Here is a 26,007-nt window from a genome sequence, read left to right as displayed (position 1 = left end):
AATGATGCCATTCGGACTAAAGAATGCCGGATCCACATACCAACGCCTGATGGACAAAGAGTTTCATGCCCAAATCGGGAGAAACTTGGAGGTTTACATGGATGACTTGGTCATCAAAAGCCTCGAACCAGAGGCGATGTTGAAAGACATCGAAGAAACTTTTAACACGCTCAGAAAGATAAACATGAAGCTCAACCCGAGCAAGTGTTCCTTTGGGATGGAAGATGGGAAGTTCTTAGGAGTCATCGTTACCAAAGATGGCTTCAGAGCGAACCCTGAAAAGGTTGAAGCCATTATGAAAATGGAATCACCAACTACCATCAAACAGGCTCAGACACTGAATGGACGACTAGTCGCACTCAACCGCTTTTTGGAAAACCATGCGGATAGGTCGTTCCCATTCGTGTCAACATTGAGAAATTGTTTGAAGAAAACGCACTTCCGCTGGACACCAGAAGCGGAAGCAGCCTTTCAAGAGATTCGGTCACGCTTGGTCGAACTCCCAACACTCACAGCACCAGAAGTGGGGGAGGAATTAATTCTCTACCTCTCCGCCACAGACAGAGCAACTGGGGCAGTCTTACTAGTAGAACGAAAGGGCATCCAGATGCCCATCTACTATGTAAGCCGCTTCTTAACAGACGTGGAAACCCGGTACTCCACCCTGGAAAAATTAGTCTTAGCACTTGTACAGGCTTCGCGCAGGCTAAGACGATATTTCCAAGGCCACCCAATCACCATTCTCACCAACTTCAAACTTGCAAACGTTCTAGGCAAACCCGAGTTTTCAGGGCGCCTAGCCAAATGGGAAATTGAGTTGGGAGAATACGCGATAAAGTACAAGCCAAGACCAGCCATAAAAGGCCAGGTCTTGGCCGACATTATTGCAGAAGTCCCCGCTTCGCGATTAAAAGAGTGCCAGGAAGAGGCTCAACCCTCTCTAGCACAAGATATTAACGATGTCTGGCGACTCTATACTGATGGAGCAGCCAACAACGAAGGTTCAGGCGCATGGTAGAAACTAACTAACCCAGCAGGCCAAGAATACACTTACGCTATTCGGCTGGATTTCCCAAGTACGAATAACGAAGCGGAGTACGAAGCATTCTTGGCCGGATTAAGAATTGCGCGTAAGATGGGGGTGAAAAACTTGGAAGCCCACGTGGATTCCATGCTAGTAGCCAACCAGATAAACGGGACGTACACGGCCGTGAACGACACAATGGCCCTGTACCTCGCACAAGCAAAAACCCTTATGCGCGATTTCAACGATTGCAAAGTTGTGCACATCAAGCGAAGCAAAAACAAATCTGTGGATGCGTTAAGCAAACTTGCATCGTTAGCCTTCAACCACTTGGGTAAGGACATCCGCGTTGAACTTCTTGGAGCACCATCAGTCCCGCACAAGGAAATTTGTGTCATCCAAACCGGCACGGAAACATGGATGACACCAATCATAAATTACCTTGCGACGGGTGTACTACCAGAGTCAAAGACACAGGCAAGAAAGATATGCTGTAAATCACTGAACTATCAACTTGTTGATGACATACTTTACAGGCGTAACTTTCTTGGCGCACTCCTCAGATGCGTTGACGACTAAGATGCCAACTACCTCCTAAGGGAAGTACACGAAGGCATCTGTGGAGTACACGCAGGTCCACGCGCAGTTGTAGCTAAGCTAAACAACGCGGGATACTTTTGGCCGGGGATGCACATGGATGCGCTGGCCTACATCAGAAAATGTAGGTCCTGCCAGCTCTACGCACCTAACACGCATCGCCCGAAGAACGAACTTGCTCCAGTCACTTCTTCATGGCCATTCCAGAAGTGGGCCATCGATGTGACAGGCCCATTTCCCACAGCAGCAGGGAACGTTCAGTTCCTAGTGGTAGCCATCGACTACTTCACCAAGTGGATAGAAGCAAAACCCCTAGCCCAAACAACCGCAAAACATATCAAAAAATTTATTTGGGAATTTATTATTTGTCGTTTTGGACTTCCACAGAATTTGGTGAGCGATAATGGCACCAACTTTGCTGACCAGAAGCTACAAAAGTGGCTGAAAGAGCTTCAAATCACCCACACCTTTACCTCAGTGGCACACCCGCAGGGTAATGGTGAGGTGGAAAGAGCAAACAAGAGCATCGTCGACGGCATAAAGAAAAGACTCTTGGAGCATAGATCCGGCTGGGTGGACGAAGTTCCACATGTCCTTTGGGCAAATAGAACGCTGAAAAAAGCAAGCATGGGCGAAACCCCATTCAGCCTCACCTATGGCACTGAAGCCATGGTTCCAATCGAGATTGGTCTACCCTCACCAAGAGTCATAACTCAACCAGAAGACAATGATGCGGAAAGACGGTTAGACCTTATGCTGACCGAAGAGCGCAGAGACTTAGCCGCAGCGCGTGAAGAGAACTACAAGCGACAAATGCAAAAGTACTACAACACGAGGGTGAAACTCTACAACTTCAATGTTGGAGACTACATACTGCGTAACAACGAGGCTTCGAACCAGGAGCGCCCAGGAAAGCTGGCCCCGATCTGGGAAGGGCCATACATTATTAAAGAAGTTCTGGGAAAGGGCGCATACCGGCTCGAAAGGCTCGATGGTACCCCCATCCCAAGAACATGGAATGGAGATCGATTACGCAGATGCTACATGTAGATCAATTCCAAACTTGTAACGAATAGGCCTAGAGCCACTTCTAATGGAAATGATTCTCCTTATCACATTGATGCTGATAGCCTTACCTTTATACTTATGAACTGACCACACTGATATGCCGGTATTCACCGCATAAATAAGTGAGGGAGGAAGTAAGTCGTTGCGTGTGGAAAGCAGCACAACCCGCATAAACACAAATAAACGGTAAAAATTTCTAAGGAAAAGATGAGGAAAACCTTCACGCAGGTCAGACATAGATGAAGTTTGGTCATCCTACTAAGTGAAAGTGACGGTCCTACCTGCACAATCATGATAGAGGAAACAGAACATTAACCTATTATCTGACACGCGTCGAAAAGTTAACTTATTCAAAACACTTAGAAAATTGCTAAGTTAAACTAAAATATGCATGAGCAAATCATATAATGTTTACAAGGCAAGGCATTAACAAAACATTTATATTCACGATAAAAGCTGTTCAAACATTACAAAATGGCTAGGTATCTACCCGCCTACAAAAAATGCAAGTTTATCCTAACGGCTTGGAGGAATCTCAAGATTCAGGCTTCGGGACCACTCCCTCCAAATCCGCTTGAACCCGCACCATCAGTTGGCTGCGGCTGTTCTAGGAAAGCTTTGAGAACAGCTAGCCCGTCATCTGCAGCAGCAACTTCATTAACCTTTTCCACGACCAGATGAGAGAAAGCAGCATACTGGTTCACAGCTTGGTCATAGGCAGCCTCAGTATCAACATCGTGTAGAGGAAATTTGGAAGGCGAGATGCCTTTCTCTGCAAATCCTAGGCCAAGTAAGAAACCAGCTTTCTCTCCATCCTCATGAGAAGCGTTGAGGGCTGTGCTCATGGCATCGTCATAGGATGTGTTCGCGAAAATCCGATGCACAACCTACAAAAAAAAAAAAACTTTTCTAAGTATAAAGAAAAAGAGCAAAAAGCAAAGAATAATGGAGCTATGCGTACCTGCGGCAACGCTTCTCGTTGAAGCCAATCGTTATTGGACAAGGACTCTTGAAGGGTAGCTTGAGCTTGATCGCGTGCGCGTTCGGCCTCATTCTTATTAAGGTTGGCAAGCAACACCTCCTTTGCAGCAGCCTCCTCAACGCCTTTAAGCTTGCGCTCAGTGCGATCAAGCACACCCTTCTGATCCAAGAGCTCCTGTAGCTTCTTGGCGTCCTCCAAAGCCAAAGCCTCATGAGCATGCTGAAGCTTCTCCAGGTTAGCTTTCAGTTCTTCATTTTCAGCGCGTAGAGGCTCAGCAACAGCTTCAGCTTTTGTGGCCCTTTCAGTGGCATTACGCGCCGTTCCCTTAGCCAACCTAAGTTGTTCATTAACAACTTGAGTAGCCTTGGAACGGGCCTCATGCCTAGCTTGCATTTCGGCCTCAAGATCCTTGAAGGCCTTCTCTTTCTCAGCAGCGGTGGCGGCAAGCTTCTTGTTCTCTTCCCTCAGCGATCGCACCTGAGCCCCCTCCAAGCTACGCGCAGTCCTTAACTTATCGTTTTCACGACAAAGTAATTCGACACGTGGCTGCATCCGGGCGAGTAGAATTCGGAGCTCGGTGGACAACCGGCCTTACTGGTAACTAACCATTGCCTCCCCCAATGCACCACTTGGAGCGCATGGCGCGTCCAGTCGACGCAGTCTGCAGCCGTCCTGAGAGTTGTCCCTCGACGGATATTCCACTTTGGGGCATAAACTTCATTGGAATCCGAAACTGCAACAACAAAAAACAGTTAAGAAAAAATGACTAAGGATGGATAATAGGCCAAAGTTACCCCACGCACCTGTAGGGTCGATAACAGGCCGATAGCCGCTAAACCCATCACCCGAACCTAAAGGATATCCATCCAAGAGGTCAAGGAGATGGGAAGGAGGCAAAGATCGGACCCCCTCATCAACAGAGGTAAGTCTAGAGGTCCCAACTCTAAACAAACCTGAAGAACCGGCCAAGGACGAAGTAGTCGTTGACGCCGAATATGACACCGTAGAAGCCACAGAGGTAGAGACCATCGGAGATGAACTCATTTGAGATGAACTCATAACCGTGGCAGCCGCTACAGATGAGCTCAAGGAAAAAGTCACCGCTGGTCCTGTGAATGACGTGGTAAAAATGGCATTGACGGCTGGCGAAGAAGTTGAACTGCTCAACGCAGCAACGAAAGTAGACGCCATCATCGGCGCAGCAGCCATGACAGACGACGTCATTACCGGAACAGTTGCTTCAACAGTAGAAGCAACAGAAACAGACGCAGCCGCCTGGGTCATCGCCTCGGATAGGTTGACCAAACCTATCGTCGTGGGTCCTGAACCAACTCCTCCCGCACCACTCTCTTCAAAAACAGATAAGTCTACTTCTGCATAAAGAAAAAAGATATAAAAAACAAAGGCGGAAGGAAATGCGGAAAAAGTACACAAAAAGTATACTTACTGGTTTTCTTGATCTTGAAAGCCCTGACAGGCGGAGATGGACCCGATGAAACTGGCCTCTTCACGCCAGTTACCTTCGCAACGCTTGGCCGCTCGGAAGTGACAGCCGTTGTCCCAACCTCTGAGACAATGGTCTCGTCACCACCACCAAGGTTCCTCGCCGCCTCCTCACTCTCAGTCTCGGAATCAGACTGATCCCCCAAGTCAACGAAGGGAGCAACCTTCGTTTTGCCCTTCACGCTAGCCGCCTTCTTTTTCCTTACAATAAAAGGCCCATCTGCGGATCCCTCATCAGAAGATGACAAGATTAGAGGAATTCCAGCAGAAGTGTGAGCATGAAGAGGACGAGGATTAAAGAACTCATTACCTGGCCGAGTGGCGCTTAAAATCTCACAGCCTGGCGGGTAGACCTCTACGAACCTATCCGCAGTTTTCTCCAAAACGGGCAACTTGTTCTCGTCAAGATCACGAGTACCCAACCGCGCTGGACCACTAGTCTCCCGCGGGTGCAAAAGCGACTGTAAGTCGTTCCCTTCTGAAATAAAAATGATAAACAATGTTAGAAGGACAACCCTAAATAAACATAAAAGACGGGGCATCCATCAGGAATATAGTTCAAACCGTATTCAAGAACGATGGGTATTTCGGCGTCCTAGACCCGGCGTCCTTCCACACGCGACTCATCCCAAGCATGACCATCCCAGATTCCGCAAAGCGATAAACAGGAGTCTGAAATAAACACAAAAGACGGGGCATACCATAAGGAATATAGTTCAAACCGTATTCAAGAACGATGGGTATTTCGGCGTCCCAGACCCGGCGTCCTTCCACACGCGACTCATCCCAAGCATGACCATCCCAGATTCCGCGAAGCGATAAACAGGAGTCTGAATCTGGGAAATCTTGGTGAACCACTCCGTCTCCTAGTAATTGGAAGCCGGAAGATTAGGGAGTGCCCTCCCATTCTTGAACGTCATCGCGATGGGAACGACACGAGCAGAAATGTAGAAAAACTCACGCTTCCAAGAACGAAGACTACGCTCAGTAGTACATATCTTCAAACCCTTGATCCGGGTGACAAGGGTATACCAACCATGGACGCACCTCCAAGTATAGAAGGTCATCAGGCGGTTGACTCGAGGCTCGATATCCAAAATACGGCACACCCATTCGTAATGGCGAACTTTAGCAATTGCCATTGGGTGCACCTCTGTCAAATGAACACCGTGTTTCTCCAAAACACGGTATGCGAACTTCGTTAATGGGAATCTTAGATTCCCATATAGGAAGAACGAAGCGTAAACCCCTATCACGCCTTTAGGGGCGTCGTATACCGTCTGGTTGGCCTCTGACAACTCCGGCTCATAGGGCTCCAGCATGAATTTCTTGACGATGTAATTGTATACATCGACAGAAAGAGTACACTGACACTCGCCAGCAGTGCTCTTATCGTCCTTATCGGAAGTTGACGTCGGGTTCTCGAGGTAAACGTCGGACTCCTCGGCGTTAACCACTGGGTCATGAGATGAAGACATTTTTTAATGTTAAGGAGGAAAGAAAGCGGTTTCAGGAGAATGCTCGCCGGAAAAGATGAGTATTCGCCGGAAATCGCTTAAAAGGAGAAGAAGAGTGAATTGAAGATAATGGACGAAATACACCCTCTCCACCCTATATATTCATCGCAATGAATGCGATGAATTTAATGCGGATGAGAGAGAAGGCGCTGGAGTAATGACACGGCGACACGTGTGGATAAAGCAAGCTGGCAACTGGTGTCAAAAGGGAGCGTGCCATAAAACTCGCGCCCACGCGCCTGAAAAAGCGTTCAGATTGACCGCATGCTGTCACGTCGTCACAACTTCCTGCACATCCTGAAACCGTCAGAAGACGCCAACGTCCTCTCAGCCGTTTGGACTGTCCTTATCCTTTCACCAACCCTCCGAATTTCAAAAAGATTCTAAAAGATTCAAAAATAAGAGGGAATATACCCCCTTACCTTGGAAAGCAAGAAACCATAAGACAAGTGCGGGTACAGTGTGAAGGCGAAACCCTTCACATACTTAGCACTTGCAGGGAATTGAAGCCAAGAAGATCGATCTTATGGGACATGCTTGCGGAAAGAGAAATAACATCCCCGCATGGCGGGGAACGTTGAGAACTAGATTGTTTGAAGCTTCAAGGTGGAATTGGTTGTTTAACATAACTGATCACTATGTCTAAAACTACCAAAACCTCGTGGAGAATCTACACAAGTGAAACTCAACGCTCCCGACTTGCAAAGAGGTTACACACCTACCCGCATCATACCCAAAGATCAGGCAGAAAAGTCGGGAATTTTCTGCAAGTGACATTAGGAAAACTGCGGGAAGAATCCCCACGGAGAACCTTAAAAAACGAAAACCCCTCTTTAAAACCCCTTGCTTAAAGTCCAAAAGTTTCCCTCACTTATTGACAATTCATGAGAAGAACAATGGACTGGGGGACTTGAAGAGGTAGGTTCCCGCAAAGCCCAGTTGGACCCACAAGACTCACCTTGAAGAGGTACGTCTGCGCAAAGACCAACTGGATCCGCAGGACCCACCATGCTCAAAGAGATGAAGACCTTACACGCAGTAAGCCAGCTGTCCTCGCAGGAAAGCCTCCCTTAGTACAGTACCCTGCCTGTCCCCGCAGCTTTGGGTACAAGCCAAGAAGGAAGGCTACCCGCACTAACAGTAAGGCTACACGCATAAGGCACTAACTCTTATACTTCAGCAATGTCACCTGAAGAAGGAACGAGCAGGGCGGTAATATTCCCACCCAAAAGAGCCACTCCGTACGCTTCTAGAAGATCTTTTGTACTATACCTACCAAGGTATGGACAAATAGACAAGATCTGACAAAGCAACCCATGAACCAATCACAGGGTAACAGCTCACTGACAATAGTACGAGGAGGAGCACGCTCCAGTACAAAATGTCACTATCAGCCGCTGCCTACCCACCAACTCCCATCGTGGCACGAACGTAGCCCATAGTTGGTGGAAAAGGAATATTATATACAGCTGGCCGTACCTGCTTGGAAACCTACCTTCGGCTATAAATACTCCAACACCTTGGAACGGTATCATCATCTTATCTCTAGCTATTTCTCTCTATATACACTTATATTCAGAGCAACCTAGTCTGATTCTCACGCTGGAGGGTGGTCACAAGGAGGAACCCCCCCTCTCAGTGACGAGCTTACGGTGTCTGTTTTGCAGGTTGAGAAGAATAACCATCTTTGCCGGACCTAACCCTCGTGGGAAACATCTACTTAACCCTAAGATTATCCTTAATCTATCGGGGTCACTTAGTGTTTCTTCAATTAGGGTATTAAAAACCAACATAGTCATGTGTGTCAAATTTGCCTAAGAGACTGGTACAAGAATAGGTGCACCAGGATTCGTAGTATATAGGACACCATCACATTCCGCAATGATTCAAGTTCTTAGATGCTTTCTCAAGGTTCTTCAGTTGAGGGTATTTTCATCTGCTGAAAAAGGAATCGTGGTAGAACAACTTACAACAACCTACATGTAAATTAAAGCAATTTTGTGGTGTTGCTTGTCAAAGTCTATCTTTGTGTTTTGTAAGAGTTTTAATTTTCAATCTCGATTACTATAATTTTTTACCCAAAATTATACAAGTAAGGTTTGTTTATATCTCATTCTTCCCATACCCTACTAATATTTGTCCTGCTATTGGCTATTAGTGGGACTTATATATTCAAAACTTGACTCGAAACTAGGGGTGTGCAAACGAAAAAACCCGACCTGACCCGAGGATTGACGTGTGTGAATTATAAAGACCGAATACTGGACAGGTTAGGGATAATCGGGTTCGGTCCAACCTGTGGTCGGTTCATCGGTCTCAACAATAGAACTGAGACCGAAAAATTTCCCGTTATGTAGGTCTTAATTGCAGATAAAGATATGGTCTGGACGAACTGATGCGGATGAAGTTTGAATGGGCCTTCTGAAAGATTACCAGAGTAACCCACAACCAAATGTGTAAATTTCCATGTATTTTTTGCAATTTTCTTCAAGATCGATTATCATTCTCATTGTGATTTATAAGTTTATGTTCAATTAGTTCCATGAATATGTTGATTGACAGGTATAATATGATTTTTCAATTTCGGTGTTTAATTGATCGAGATGGGCTTAATTTACCTTTTGATTAAGTATGCCTTTAAAGTGTGATGAAATGTCTCATGAACTAGCAACAAAGATATACACAATATCAATAGTAGTTTGATATAATGGAGAACCACAAGAATCAAAGTGTTCGCATATCGGCAATAGCAGTATGATAGAGGTTGAATTGGTTTTTTTTACGTTGAAATAGAAACAGATGCACGCATGTGTATTTTTTTTAGAGTTATTACATGTATTTTTGGGAATCTATCGGTTATTCGGGTTTGTAAGGGTCTTAGAGCAGATACCCGAACTCGGCCCGAAACTGATTTGAATAGATATTAAGGACCGAAATCATTTGAATAAAATTAGGGTCGGTCAGGTTTTGGGTTTCTTTGGGCCGGTTCTTCGGGTTATTTCAGCCCAACCCTAATTCTGCACACCCCTACTCGAATCGATATTTGGTCGAGTCATACAAATTTTAACAGAACAAATGATCAAAATTAGATATGTAAATCGAAATAACATGATAAGTTTTACCTTCTTTTGACTTTGATGGAAGATTCTCTTCTCTCTGTCCAACTTGGTGATATATTTCCTGTCCTCTTTTAACGTCCCTATTTATGGTATGATGGAACATGGTTTTTAGGTAGTTGAGACTTGAAACGTAGTTTGTTGGTGTAACATTTGAATTTAATAACAACTAAAAAAAACTATATTGAATTAGAAAATATATGAAATAAAATACTAAGTATAAAGTATGCTCTTATAATAACAAAAAAATCAATTGAGGTATTATATGATATTTTATATTTATTTTATGTATTTTAGTTTTCCAAAATTTGTTGTTACAGTTTTAAAGAGAGCGCACGTGATTCATGTTAAAAAAAACACATTTAAACTAATTGAATTCTTTCATTTGATGCGACATGAATTCAATTTCAGTCGATATAGGTAGATTCGTTATGGTATCGATACACTGATCACAATGATCTTGTCATTTGTTATAACAACCAAAAGAAAAACAACAAAGAATTATAGGTGAGATGTAAGGCATGGACCTGACATCCCTACATTGTCGTTAGATTGACTCATAAACACATACTAAATATAGAGTTAATTAAAACTTTCACGGAAATATTAAAACTTCAATCATTCGTTACAAAATCTTAATGTAATCAAAACATTCAATCATATCTTTCTAAGATCAATAATCACATAACATCATAACTCTTAAATATTCATATGTCAACTTCTTTATTCTTCTGCCATGTGTGGTGCTCCTCAAACTAGCTGATTCATCCTATTTGCCTGCGTGCATAATAAAAGTCAGCTACGCTAAATGAGTTGTAGTCTAACAGGCAATATACCATACATTCACATTCATATACATACACATACTTACATGCATTCTTTTTACCATACTAACATCTTAGCACTTACTCATTCACGGATATTATAAGGGTCTGTGACCCTAACATTCACAGATATTACAGGGGTCCGTGACCCTAACATTCACGGATATTATAAGGGTCAGTAACCCTAACATTACCGGATATTATATGGGTTCGTAACCCTAACATTCACGGATATATTAAGGGTCCGTAATCCTACTTCCACTTACATACTATCCATATATATATATATATATATATATATATATACACACGCACACACAACAGAACTAACGGTAGGGGCTAGAAACTCACGTGAATCTTGTTACGTTCAGAGCTAATGGTAACTCCTTTCATCAGTTATGCACGGCTGATAACCGTCGTTTGAGTCAATCAAAAACCTAATAATTCTAAATAGTTAGAGCAAGTAGGGTATCGTATCACAAGGAGTATGTGGTCAATGCAATTCGTGTAACATATTTAATATTATGAAGTGACTGGTTTTTAGTGCTGATCACACAAGCAATTTTTAGTAAATGTAGAGAACTAAGCAATGAACAAGTAAACGAATTTCAAACAGTTAACAAAGAAAATCACACCCGGGAATTCAAGTAAGCAACCAACAGTATCTCATGCAACCTAACAGATTGATTATTAACGATTAACTGAAAACTGATCAATCAGACAAAACCTTAGACATCAACAATTACTTTACACACGGCACTAGTTATCAAACAGTCCTTGCCAGTGCGACTCAGTTAAGGGTAATTGTATGTTTTATCGTATTCAATCTAACCAAACAGTTATATGACTTATTATCTAGCAACTGGTAACAGATCGTTCAGACCAACGTAAACCTAAACCGACCGAACACACAGAAATACTAAACATCAATAATCATATATCAATCATCAATAACAATACACAAATATTCTTAATCACATGAGAAAAACTGTAAAAGGTTAGAAACTATACATCCCGGGTGCGATTCTAGGAGATTAGCCGAGCCGCGACATCATCGAATCTTCAATACGGATGATATGGATCATAGATATGGTCTTGACACGAGCTAGGATGGTGAAATCGCCTATAGGAACTGCTGGAAATCGCCTCAATTCTTCAAAAACGGAGTTAGGGTTCTTTTTCATGAATAATATGCTTAAAACCTAATTTTCCCTTCTTTTATGTCCATCGCGATACGCGATGGCCATATGACCATCCCATTGCATATCGCGACCTAAGAAAACCTCATTTTCAGATTCCTTTCGTCGAGAAACCCAAAATTCATATATTATGGCTCCCGTAACTCATTTTCTATCTCAGGATATGCTCGTTTTACTTCAAGGTCGCATTTTGTCAACCCATCTTGTTCAGTTTTAGCATCGGCTTATGATTTCTCATCCATACTCATCCCGAATCCTTGTAACACTTCCCAAGACATCAAATCATGCTTCGGTCTTCCCGAGATATCATTCCATGCTCGTATAGGTCTCTAATTTAGCATCTTTAATGATCAATGACCTGAAATACACAATCACGTATGAAGTACAAAGTTCTGACAATATATTCAATAAAACTACATAATTAATGCACTAATATATATACAAAATACCTGACTATCACATCCCCACACTTATCTTTTGCCTGCCCTCAAGCAAACTCTAAAGCAAACATTAACCTCCATCATAGGTATGTGAATTATCGACATTAATACTAGTAAGTAAGGTTTAAGGTCACACCCAGTTTCCCAGACTGACACTTTCTAGATTGACATCCCACAAATAACGTTAAATGATACTATAAAAACAATAGAGCCGCCCAGACGAGTTTACTTTGTTTCCGGCTAAGGCATACATGTTCATACCCCTCATACTATTAACACTCCTCTCGGTTTAATATATGGACTAGAAAAAGATGTGCCAGTATATGTCTCTGCCCTCAAATACCAAGTATGAGTTACAACTTAATAAGCTTGCAGGCCAGTCTTATCTCCACCCATTACCCACCAATTGCATAAAGACTCGGACTAAGGTTTTGCTGAGACTTAGGTTGGGTGCAGAATAGGCATATTTAGTGACTAAGGTGAATGAAACCAAGTTTACAAATACACAAACAACTAATCAAAAATAAATAGACTGCTAATTACATAACTGAATAAGAACTGACTTTCTTTTTGGCTTTTTACTGAATTTTCATTTTTTTTTGTGCTTTTTTTGTTTTTTTTTGTTTTTGCCTTTTTTTTGAACTGATAGACAATACACTGAATCAAATAATTATACAATTCTGACAAACACATATTTACAACTCAACCTAGACATACGTACATTATGTACTATGCTCAACAACTGACTATATATAACTCGATAACGAACTGGATTTCATCACACAGGGTTAAAATATAATGAAGGCCAAGACTAAAATGGTGTGTAATGTCTTGTTAAGCAAATAAACAGGAATGAGGTCCAAATGGGCTCCTAGGGAGGATACTGTCGAGTAAAAAATTTATTTAGTGGAGGAAAAGTTTATGTAAAGGTTTTCTAAAGTCTTAATCTCCATACAGGTGGTGGGATTAAGATCTCGTTAAGCATGTGACAAGCAAGTTCTAACTCTGTAAAACATACCGGTTTCCCTCAATAAATGGTGTAAGACATGTTTTATATCTATTATATAATATGTGTATTAAGTATAGGGGGCCATCTCACAATATGTCTGGAATAATGGGCTGCCGATATGAAACATGTATACCCGTCCCCTTGACTCGTTATCCCCGCCTAAACGACCCCATTTTCAACTTCTCTTTTTTGAAAACATTTGTGAGTAAGACTATCAAGAAGCTGAAAAACCAACCATGACCAGAAACCTATAACTTGGCATTAATGACAATAATTAACAGTTAACAACTTTGGTTTCCGAACACTCTTCGAGGTACTATCAGGCTAAAATTTTCAAATTTCCCCCATCCCCACACTTGAAGTTTACATTGTCCTCAATGTTAAATTATTTAAACAATTAATGAACATTTGAGGGATGGGTTGAAATTGACTTTTTGATTTTTAAGCAATTTTAAAAATTCGGGGCTTAAATGTGACGGTTCTACTAACATTTAAACTAATAAGACAAAATAAATTATGAAACTGAAATCACCTGATATCAAAGATACTGGAAAAGGACCAATCGGCTCATGAACTCTCTTAATCACTCGTATACTCTCGTCTCGACCAAGTGCCAAACTGACAACCGAACCTGCAAAATCTCGAGACGTGTAGAAGCAAGCTTCTCACAAGTATAAAACATAGGTCTTTTAAGAGTTATGAAAATGATTTTCTGTTAATTTTATTAAAACAATTACCAAGCCGAATTAAGTCGTTTCATAATAAATTTTGTTAAACAAGTTAAAACGTTAAAAGACCTAACTCACTTTCGTAGGAATCACGATTGCATTTAGCGTATGCAACAAGCCCTTTAAACCCCCAGTAGCCCGGGTGGACGAGTGAGGTCTCGTGAGGGTTTATAGTGAACTACACCCACAAAGTTCAAATACAACACGATATACAATAAATCAAAATATAGCAGATAATAACTCAAATAAAAACAAATTGGAAAGATACTTACAAACCCCGGGTTACCTCCCGGTTAGCGCTGAATTGATGTCTACAGCTCGACAATACCTGAATTTTTCACAGTGGTTGAAGTGCACACTTACCCACCGAGTTTCCAATATGCGCTCGGTAGCTTACATGCCAAGTCCATAACCGCTTTATAGTGATTGACATGCTACTTGAATGATTATTATGAGGCCGATTCTTAATTATTTGCCCAATATCTTGCAAGCTTACTTTCTTTTCATTCTTTACCAAGCCTTCATCCTCACACTTATTGTTTTGAATAATTAGTATTGGAGAAGGCATAGGATTTACATTGGCTACCTTGGGCTCTTCATACTCTGAAGGAGTTGTATCTTCTACTTGAATCCCACTTTCACTTTCTTGCTTAGGAAGATCAACAACCTCATTCTCTTTCTGACCATTTTCTCCCCCAAAACCCCAAAAAGTATAATAACCAAAACAAAATAAACTTTACAAAATAAAATTGATTATCTGAGCTTAAGGATATCAACAAGAGTTCTCAATCCGTTTAAACCAAGCAAAAAATGAAAGCGAGTTTTATCAAAAGCTTAGGTAAGCAGATCAGCTTTCTGAAAATCCGTGTGTACCTTTTCAAGACCATTTAATTTCTTCATTACCATCAAACATAGTACCACTAGCCAACTCTTCTCGGTCTCGTTTGATTTTAGTATTGTCCTCAATATTCGGATTGAGCGAGGCCAAAATTCTTTCATGTCTTAGCTCGTATTCCTTTTCTTCTTCCATCATCTGTCTCTTATGTTCCATTAACGTGTTCATGATGGTATCGAGCTTAGAGTGCAGAATATTTTGTTGGTCTTCATCAACCGACTGAGGATATTCATAATCATCTTCTTCATGAGAATATTCATAATCATCTTCTTCATGAGAATATTCATAATCATCCTCATCCCAGTCTGGTTCAGTGTGCATAATATCCTCATTAATTTGATTGGGCCACTTAGCCTCGAGAGATTTCCTTTGTTGCTCTAATTCCTTGTTATTCTCAACCATAATATTTATCAATTTGTCAAGTTTGGATTCCACCGTGTCTTGGGAACTTGAGGAATAGGGCGTCTCCGGTTCGCAGTTGGCACAATACGACTCTTGATCATATTGGTCATCCATGTCTGATTGATAATCTTCATCATAATTTGGTGATTTGTGTTGTTCAGAGTGTGAATAATATGACAAAATCTCTTTATCTTCATAGCATGTCGTCTTATATGTTCGCCCATGGCAATGCTCTTGCCGATTTTGTGCAACTACTGGACAATCCCAATAATGATACGGGCCTTCACATAACAAAAATCACCATAATTTCTCATAGTGACAGTTGTGTGCTCGGGTTTCGGGATGGGTTTTGATTGTGACCCATAAGCGGTGACTGTTTGCCCGAGTGGCGGGTGTGTAAAACCTATTACCTGTACAAACAACACACCCCGCGTAAATTGGAAAAATAAAATTAAAAATTACTAAACAAAAATAAACAAAGAAATCAAATAACACGAAAAACACTAAGCGCACTAACTCCCCGGCAACGGCGCCATTTTGATAAACGTCCTTTGAGTCAATCAAAAACCTAATCATTCTAAATAGTTAGAGCAAGTAGGGTATCGTATCACAAGGAGTATGTGGTCAATGCAATTCGTGTAACAGATTTAATATTATGAAGTGACTGGTTTTTAGTGCTGATCACACAAACAATTTTTAGTAAATGTAGAGAACTAAGCAATGAACAAGTAAACGAATTTTAAATAGTTAACAAAGCAAATCACACCCGGGAATTCAAGTAAGCAACCAACAGTATCTCATGCAACCTAACAGATTGATTATTAACGATTAACTGAAAACTGATCCATTAGACAAAACCTTAGACATCAACAATTACTTTACACACGGCATTGGTTATCAAACAGTCCTTGCTAGTGGGACTCAGTTAAGGGTAATTGTATGTTTCATCGTATTCAATCTAACCAAACAGTTATATGACTTATTATCTAGCAACTGGTAACAGATCATTCAGACCAACGTAAACATAAACCGACCGAACACACAGAAATACTAAACAATAATAATCATATATCAATCATCAATAACAATACACAAACATTCTTAATCACATGAGAAAAACTGTAAAAGGTTAGAAACTATACATCCCGGGTGCGATTCTAGGAGATTAGCCGAGCCGCGACATCATCGAATCTTCAATAGGGATGATATGGATCATAGATATGGTCTTGACACGAGCTAGGATGGTGAAATCGCCTATATGAACTGCTGGAAATCGCCTATATTCTTCAAAAATGGTGTTAGGGTTCTTTTTCATGAATAATATGCTTAAAACCTAATTTTCCCGTCTTTTATGTCCATCGCGATAAGCGATGGCCATATGACCATCCCATCGCGTATCGCGACCTAAGAAAACCTCATTTTCAGATTCCTCTCGTCGAGAAACCCAAAATTCATATATTATGGCTCCCGTAACTCATTTTCTATCTCAGGATATGCTCGTTTTACTTCAAGGTCGCATTTTGTCAACCCATCTTGTTCAGTTTTAGCATCGGCTTATGATTTCTCATCCATACTCTTCCCGAATCCTTGTAACACTTCCTAAGTCATCAAATCATGCTTCGGTCTTCCCAAGATATCATTCCATGCTCGTACAGGTCTCTAATTTATTATCTTTAATGATCAATGACCTGAAATACAAAAGCACGTATGAAGTACCAAAGTTCTGACAATATATTCAATAAAGCTACATAATTAATACACAAATATATATACAAAATACCGACCATCAACGGCTAACCATTAGACATGTATATTTGTTAATTAACCGTGTAACTAACTAACTGACAGAACTAACTACGTTTGTATTTTAATTAACTAAACGTACTTGATAAGCTAGGCTCGTTTGTTGGGTTTATCTGATCTAACTCGGTTATTTCGTTTAACGAAAATCGTTATTAAACTCTTTCTATCTCTTACATTTAACATTCATATGCTTCAATTATTATATTTGTTTCAATCATTATATATGTATATGTGTGTGCATGTGTATATACATACTTATTTCATTTATCAACTAATTTGTCTTTTTAAAAAGTTAACGGGACTTAAAGGAGTTGGGGAGGTTGGTTAGTTCGGTTTATTATGTTTGACTAGCTTAGGTTATAATGTCTCTCTAATTAGTATGGAGTTCTCTGATTTGCAATGAGTTCTCTAATTTGCAAGAAGTAATCCGATTTGCATATAGTTCTTTAATTTGCAAGGAGTTATCTGATTTACATGGAGTTATCTGATTTGCAAGTAGTTATCTGATTTGTATTGTGTCTCTGATTTGCATTGAGTTCTCTGATTCGCATTGAGTTCTCTAATTTGCATGGAGTTCTTAAATTTGCATGACAAGCCCAAATCCATTTATCTATCTCGCAAAACATTTTGCAAGGGCCGGGATTCGATCCCGGGTTTTCGAAGAATCAACCACCCAGCTAACTTGTCCGGATGGTTATTCCTTCATCCCATCTCTTAATAAATACATTATAGTTGTTTCCTTTTTCCCTATTTTCGTTATTCAACCAATATTATTCATATTCATATTCATGTTGTTATTATTATTATTATTAATCTTATTTACCAAACAACCTATATTATTATTATTATTGTTATTATTATTATAAACCAAAGATCTAACTTGGTTAAGTTCAAGTTCCAATCTTTATCTTGGTTTATAAACCTCGTTTTATCTAGATCTAGAATTCATAAATGAGCCGAACTTAAACGAACAGGCTTATAACTTAAAACATACCTCTAATCGATCTAGTTATTTAACGTTTTCCTTCTTGTTTGCCTTAAAACGTTTTGAACTTGTTTTTGCAAAATTCTTGTATTCAAGGTGTGTGTGTGTGTGTGTTTTTTAAGTGTGTGTTAGTCAATATGGAAATGGTGGCTAGGGTTAAGGAAATGTTTAAGGAATTTATATAAGTTAAGCTCATGGTCCTTAAGCCCATTACCACCCCTTAGTCCATATTTTAAATCCGGGCCCACCACCCAACTTATTATTATTTAACATAAATAAATAACAAAGCATAATTACATAAATGGAATCCCTTTATTTATGGTTAGGTTTCTTTCACGAAACCAAACTATCACTAAACAGTTTTCGATAAACTTGCGTATCTTCTCTTCGACTTCCCAAGTAGCATCTGATCCCTTGCGATCTTCCATATAACTTTGACTAAGGGAATGACTTTGGGACGAAGCTGCCTCTCTTTCCTGTCGGCTATCTCCACGGGTTGTTCAATGTAGTTTAACTGTTCGTCCACTTCGATGTCCCCCAATGGCACGAGAGACGTGTTATCAGCTAAACATTTTCTCAAGAGGGAAACGTGAAAGGTAGAGTGAATTCCTTCCAGTTCAACTGGTAAATCAAGCTTGTAAGCCACTTCACTCACACGATCTATGATCTTGAACGGTCCAATGTACCTTAGACCCAACTTTCCTCGCTTCTTGAAACCAATAAAGACCTTCCAAAAGAGACCTTAAGCATCACGTTGTCACCAACTAACTCAATCAGTCTTCGCCGCTTGTCCGCATATTACTTTTGACGATCCTGAGTAGCTTTCATTCTCCCCTTAATCTGATCGAACCTAGAGGAGGTTTCTTGCATGACTTCTATGCTTCCAATTTCTTTCTGACCAATTTCTCCCCAGCATACCGGGTTTCTATAACGTCTACCATATAGCATCTCAAACGGCGGCATACCAATATTCAAATGGTAGCTGTTTTTTTAAGAGAAATATGATAGTTGCAAGTGATCATCCCAACTTCCTCCAAAGTCTAGCACACAAGCACATAGCATATCCTCAAGGATCTGGATAGTCCTTTCAGACTGTCCATCTGTTTGGGGATGATACGTCGTACTGATGTTTAGTCTTGTTCCCATAGCTTCATGAAATTTCTTCCAAAACCTTGAAGTAAAGCAAGTATCTCTTTTAGACACGAGCGACAACAGCACTCCGTGCATTTCTATGATCTCTTTTATGAACACGTTTGCTAACATCTCTAACGAGATAGCCTCTCATATAAGCAAAAAGTGAGCACTTTTTGTTAAACGATCGACAAACACCAGATGGTATCATGGTTTTTAGCTGTACGAGGTAGCTTGGTTATGAAATCCATGGTGATGTGTTCCCATTTCCATTCAACTTTAGTAACTGACATAATTTTAAGCGAAAGAGTGCCAAAATGTTTTTGTAAATTTTCTAAATATTTAAATGTTTTTGGTTTTTCTCTATGCATACTGAAATGACAATATTTTTTGTAAATTTGAATTTTTTAATGTTATTGAATTTTCTCTATACAAACTGAAATCACAATATTTTTGTGTTTTCCAATTTTCTCCCCTAAAACCCCAAAAAATAAAATAACCAAAACAAAATAAACTTTACAAAATAAAATTGATTATCTGAGCTTAAGGATATCAACAAGAGTTCTCAATCCGTTTAAACCAAGCAAAAAATGAAAGCGAGTTTTATCAAAAGCTTAGGTAAGCAGATCAGCTTTCTGAAAATCCGTGTGTACCTTTTCAAGACCAATTAATTTCTTTTCAAAACAATCACAGATAAAATTATATCAAAATTCGATATGCTTTGTCTTAGAGTGGTGAACGGGGTTCTTGGTGATACAAATAGCAGCCGAGTTATCAATAAATATGGGAGTAGTAACAAACTTCAAACCGTAATCCCGCAAGTGTTGCTGGATCCAAAGAACCTGTGAACATCAACTCGAGGCTGCCACATACTCTGCTTCGGCGGTTGAAGTGGAGACCGCTGTCTGCTTCTTACACTGCCAGAAAATAAGTCGACTTCCTAGAAATTGACAACCTGCTGTTGTAGATTTGAAATTGATCTTACATCCTCTATAGTCCTATCTTCAATTTTTTTCTGATTCAATCCGTGAAGCTACACTCCTTGCAAGTTGATCCTCTATTGACTTATTTGCCCTTATCAAGATATGAATTATGTCTGTACATCTTGTGCACACATCAGAGCTTGTGGACGAAACACAATCAGAACATATAAAGAAATCACATTTTTTGCCCTAAGTTAAAAAATATATAGTTTAGGGTCAACAATCAACAAAAAGACGGGATGAATTCCAACTTTATTTGCAATTTCACTAACCTGAGATGCACAATTGTAGAACCGCCGATCTGAATTTTTGGTGGTCCTTGATGCTTTTAGAATGGCTTCTTGACCACAAAAACAATAAACCTGAGATCGATTGTTTCTGTTACTGTATGTTGTGGTCCGCGATGAGATTTCTTCCATGGATGTTGTGGTTTTTTTAAGTGTTTTATTTTAGTGTTTATGGGGGTGAAAAATGAGTTTTTATTGAAAACAAAACTAGATATATATATATATATGTATATATATATATGAGGGTTTAGAAAGGAGTTCTTGTACACAAGCGTGTTACTAGCGTATTAGGATATTTATATATGTCTTTGTACACTTGCGTGTTACAGGCGTAATAGACTCGTTTGAACAAATATATAATATTTTAACCTAATCGTTTACAAAGTGTTTTTTGTTTTATTTTTAGATTTAACAAAGTGTTGTTTACGATCTAATAAGCGTATCACAAACGTTTTTAACAAAGAAAGAGATAGCCATTAATGATCCATAAAACATGTTAAGAAAGCATTTTAAGATAATCCATATTTACCATTCATCAAAAGATGCCATACAAAAAGTACCATTAATTACAATACATCACAAAAAAACCAAGACAAGGAAAGCTAACATCACCATCACTCCGCCCTGTCCACAATCTCCTTCCCCAGCTCCTTTAAACTCATGTTGGTTGACACCGTAGTTATGGTGTCAACCAGGGTCTCACACACTGAGTCGTAGCATGCAGACTGTTATTTTAGATAATCAACAGCCTTTGCCTTAAACTTAGTGTCTGGTTCACACAACATGAGTTTACATGAGTCAAGGGTCTTTGATTTTTCAAATGCGAGTCTAGCCTTAATGTAACATCCCCAAAATTTCGATCCAAATTTGACAACTTATAAAAGTTGAAGGATCAAAAATAATATCAAGATAAGTAATGGGAAAATAATAAATAAGGAAGTATAAGAAAAATAAGGAAATAAAAATATTTCCTAAGTTAAGTCTTCTTACATGAAACTCCATCCCACATTAGAAGATGTAAGAAAGTAGAAGCATTCCACCAAGGTATAAATAAGGAAGATGGAATCCATCCTACATGGAAAGTGGTAAAGAAATGGAAGCTCTTTATAAGGAAGAGATTTTCCATAGTAATATTCTTTTATGAATATCATGCACCAAGTGGTCCTAGTGGAGGGTGCGTAGAACCCAACGCGCACGCCCTCGCGCTCCCGCGAGGGCGATGGCGAAGGCGAAGACGACAGCGAAGGGCGTTGGGCGCAATGTGGCGCTTTGATGGCGCACTTTGCACTTCGCACGTTCGCATCGCCGCGAGCCGTTTAAGAGGCGCCTTAGTATTTTTGGACAACGAGAATTGGACCAGAAGTGACAAGTTACAAAAGATGAAGGACTGAAAATGAAAAATAATATACATGAACCCATCGCGCTATGCGATGAGTCCAAGAAGACGGCCATCGCGGACTCACGGACACGTGTCACGTCCGGGTGACACGTGGCAACAGGTCATGACACGTGGAAGACGTGTCAGGCCACGTGGCGACACGTGGCGTAACCTTAGAAATGTAGGCGTCGCGCTACGCGACGGAGTTTGGGAAGAGTCCGCGATGGGACAAAAAATCAGCTATAAAAGGGGAGGCCATGAGCTCATTCCCTCACACACCCACAGCCACTCTCTCTAGAAATCACTCTCTATCTACATTGTTTTGCGTGCCGAGTATCGTTTGGCGTGCCGAACCTCGTAATCCGTGCCAAGTACCCGGTGTTTCCTCGAAGTGCGTGCCACCCAAAAAGCAACCCGACATTTCGTCTCAAAATACGTGCACGACTCGGAGAAACTTACACATTGCCTCGATTTGCGTGTTAAGAAGAGTTAATCAAGAACGCCTCGATAAACATGCATAAAGTAGAAGTGCTGCCCGTATAAACTTAGGAATATCTAACTCCAAATACCTGTGCGAGGTAGGGGTTCTGCCTAAGTTTATATTTTATTATTATAAATGGCTTAGACCATAGACGGGGGTATAGCCCGAACCTTGATTATGATTAAGAATAAAATGACTTTTCTTAAGCGAAGGTTATAGTTAAAATAGTATTTCTTTATTGTTATGAAATATAATGTTTATATAGAAAGATTATAAAGTTAATGTTTCTTCTTGAAGAAGAAACATGGTATGTAAATGATAAACAAACAAAGGGACTAAAGGTCCAAATGTTTTGAATAATCAAATGTTTTTATCAAGGTTAAAGCTATACGAAATAGACTAAAGGTCTAAAGCTAGATCGTTGATCTAGTTATTTATACAAAATATTATTCTCGTACTATAGGTCCGAGGTAACAAAACAAGAAGAAGAATCAGAAAGCCAGAATCAGTAAAAGAAACTGACTATAAACAGAAAAGGTGAATACGCCCCAAACCTTTTATAATGAGTCTGAATGTTTGCATAGGATTTACGAATCCTTAAAACTTTGTGTTACAATAATAAGAAACGGACACTCTGATTAAGAGTATACAGTCTGGATCCAAACATACATGGTGACTCGGAATTCCCCGAGGCCATGCATATCATCAACATGCCTCTGAAGGTCTACGGGACTGTTCAGAGAAATGATATTGTGTATATAATTAATTGTACATGGTACTTAGGGTAATTTGATCCCAATTTAGTTGGGTGCCTAATGAGTAGTCACAAAGGTATTATTGTTGGTTTCACAAAGGTATTTAAATGATATTTTTAGAGTCAGCGTTATTCACCAGCTTTGTGCTGACGTATTTTCCCACCCATGTTACAGGGAAACAAGAAAGGTTAGAACAAACAAGCAAGAAGAAATAGAAGATTGGAGTTATAGTCATTAGATGCTATCTGATGGCTCCGATATTTTATTTGAAAATATTATAAAAGAGTTATGTTTTATAAAGAAATGTATATGAAATATCAAGCGAGTATCTAAACCCGAGATTTTAATAAGTTTTCAATTTAATAATATTTTATAAAAGACTTCCGCTAAAACTAAACCGTAACTCTGATTTATTTACAAAACAGGTACCAACTATTGGTCACACGCTGTAACGATTCCGGCAAAATCAGGTATACCCTAACCGGTATATACTATTTATGTGTTATTTAATAATGAATATGTGAATTATGATGCGTTTATACGAGTATGTATGATTCATAGTACGAATTATACTCGATTATACAGTTAATCGTATTGGAAATACGATTAACCGATTAACGGTTATTGAAACCCGAACGATCGGGGATTGTATTATAGACGAAATATATAATATTTAGTGATGTTTACGGAGTATTAAAGCTTCAGGATAAGTGAATTAAAGCACAGAAAAAGGATTTCGATTTAATGATACGTCGGTACGTTAAACGAAACCTTTAATACCAAACCGAGCAAGAGACGATCGATCAAGCCGAAAAAGATGCACAATTATTAATACTATGATGTTTTAAGTTAATAAATGTCATGGTTTAAGTTTTTTAAATCGGTTTTATATAAATTTCATTTTTAGCCGAAAAACGACTGTTGGTGCATGTTTTGTAACATATGATCTTTTGTGTTTGTTAGAATTGAGAGCAACGGTCAAGGGGGAGACTGTTGGTACATTTTGTGACCGTCGCTATGCAATTCAGACAAGCGGAACGCCACAGGCGAAGTTGTTCTAACTTCGCCTAAGGCGAAGTTGTGCTAACTTCGCCTGTGGCGTTCCGCTGGTCTGAATTGCATAGCGACGGTCACAAAATGTACCAACAGTCTCCCCCTTGACCGTTGCTCTCAATTCTAACAAACACAAAAGATCATCTGTTACAAAACATGCACCAACAGACTCCCTCTTAACTGATGATCTTCTGTTTGCTCATCAACCAGCCGTGTCTGAAACTGTCCTATAGCTTCACAAATCTACCAGTCACCCAGCGTCTTCCATATAAGATCTCCCCTTCAGTGTAAGCTTCTCCGACTATAAAGATTGAGGTCTTTGAAATGCATGCATCCTCGTGCCAATAGATCATCTCAACCAATCACGTGAGTCCATCTGACTTCACCAACACGTGAAGTTGGGCTTCCTCCACAACTTCACCAACTAGTCGGCATACGATAAGGTTTAATCTTCAACTACTCAACATCAAGTGATCAATTTCATCACAAAACCACCTTGACAGAATCTAACACATGACCATTAATTAACCGAAGCATCTTCAATCACCAGGGATAACGATCAAGAACATAAACACTTTAGTTCCCGATTAAATCCAACGTGTTCCAGAATTTTCACTCTAATAAATAAGCATCACGTTTCCGGATCCAATTCTCGAACGCCTTGAAAATAACATAAATAATATGCTCTGACCGTAATCCAGTATTGACGAAAGCCTTCAGTTCAATTTGACTTTCTTCAGTTGGTCAACCTCGAACAACAACAATTTCTTTGCCCACAAACACCCAAATATGTGTCAATATCCAGTTTCAATCAATATCCCATTCACAACCTCAACTCCAAATCCAGAGTTGACACGTATTTGTTCACACGTAAGACCAAGAGATAACAAGTTTCACTCGTTGACGGAACAACATCTTCGGTCTCACAATAATCGTGTACACCTGGCCATACAGACGAAAACTCCAAACATTTTTTTTTTTTTTTTAACTTCACCTGGCTGCTAACTTCACCTGGCCATAACTTCACCTGGCTGCTAATTTCACCTGGCCATAACTTCACCTGGCTGCTAACTTCGCCTGGCTGCTAACTTCGCCTGGCCATAACTTCGCCTGGCTGCTAACTTCGCCTGGCCATAACTTCGCCTGTTCATAACTTCGCCTGGCTATAACTTCGCCTAGAAGTCAACTTCGCCTAAAGTCAACTTCGCCTGTTCATAACTTCGCCAGACCTTATATCTTCACTGAAACCCTACGAACAGTGACGGCAACTTCGCCTGATGAACAATAACTTCGCCTGCGGCGCTGTTCGGCCAGAAACGCACAGAAACGTGCCAGAAACACCAAAACGCAGATCTCGAACCATAGCATAAGAGCCTAAGGATCTGATACCACTTGTAGGTCCCCCCGGGGGCGTCGCCGATCGATACGAGATCCGCACGAGGTCTAGGAGTGCGGAATCCTCCTAGACTCGTTTATTGGTGTAAAAGATAAAGAACACAAACACGTACACGAACAAATACACGAACAAATACAAGAACGGGATAATCAAATATGAAGATTCTTATATAATAATCATTAAACAAACACGTTACATACCGTAACATAAACAGAAACACGTCCGACCCGAGGTGAGCTCTACCTCGGGTCGTCCCTAACGACACTCTCCCTCTGTTTGTTCTCTCTCTACTTGAACTGGACACAAAACTCACTGAATTACTAGATACAAATCTAAACAAGACACATAAATATATAGATAAAAACTTCACGGGCTTGGGCTTGGGCCAGTAGGCGAAGTTGTTCATAACTTCGCCTATGGCGAAGTTGTGATAACTTCGCCTAAGGCAGAA

The 26,007-nt window shown here is 40.2% G+C and overlaps 1 long non-coding RNA gene across 1 annotated transcript in view; it reads right to left on the bottom strand.

Moving 5' to 3' along the window:
* LOC143576211 (uncharacterized) overlaps window positions 1–13,140 on the bottom strand; it is a 197,022-nt gene extending 183,882 nt beyond the window's left edge. The window contains exon 1 of the long non-coding RNA XR_013142906.1: window positions 13,001–13,140. This is a non-coding gene — a long non-coding RNA (uncharacterized LOC143576211). The remainder of the gene's footprint in view (window positions 1–13,000) is intronic.
* Between the last annotated feature and the right edge of the window lie 12,867 nt (window positions 13,141–26,007).

This window comes from Bidens hawaiensis, unplaced genomic scaffold (assembly GCF_021521415.1).
Source record: "Bidens hawaiensis isolate Kalapana, Puna unplaced genomic scaffold, B.hawaiensis_p1.1 tig00028025_1, whole genome shotgun sequence".
In the NCBI taxonomy this organism is placed as follows: domain Eukaryota; kingdom Viridiplantae; phylum Streptophyta; class Magnoliopsida; order Asterales; family Asteraceae; genus Bidens; species Bidens hawaiensis.
Note: the sequence above shows the minus strand (reverse complement) of the source record. Positions and strands in the feature narration are given on the sequence as shown.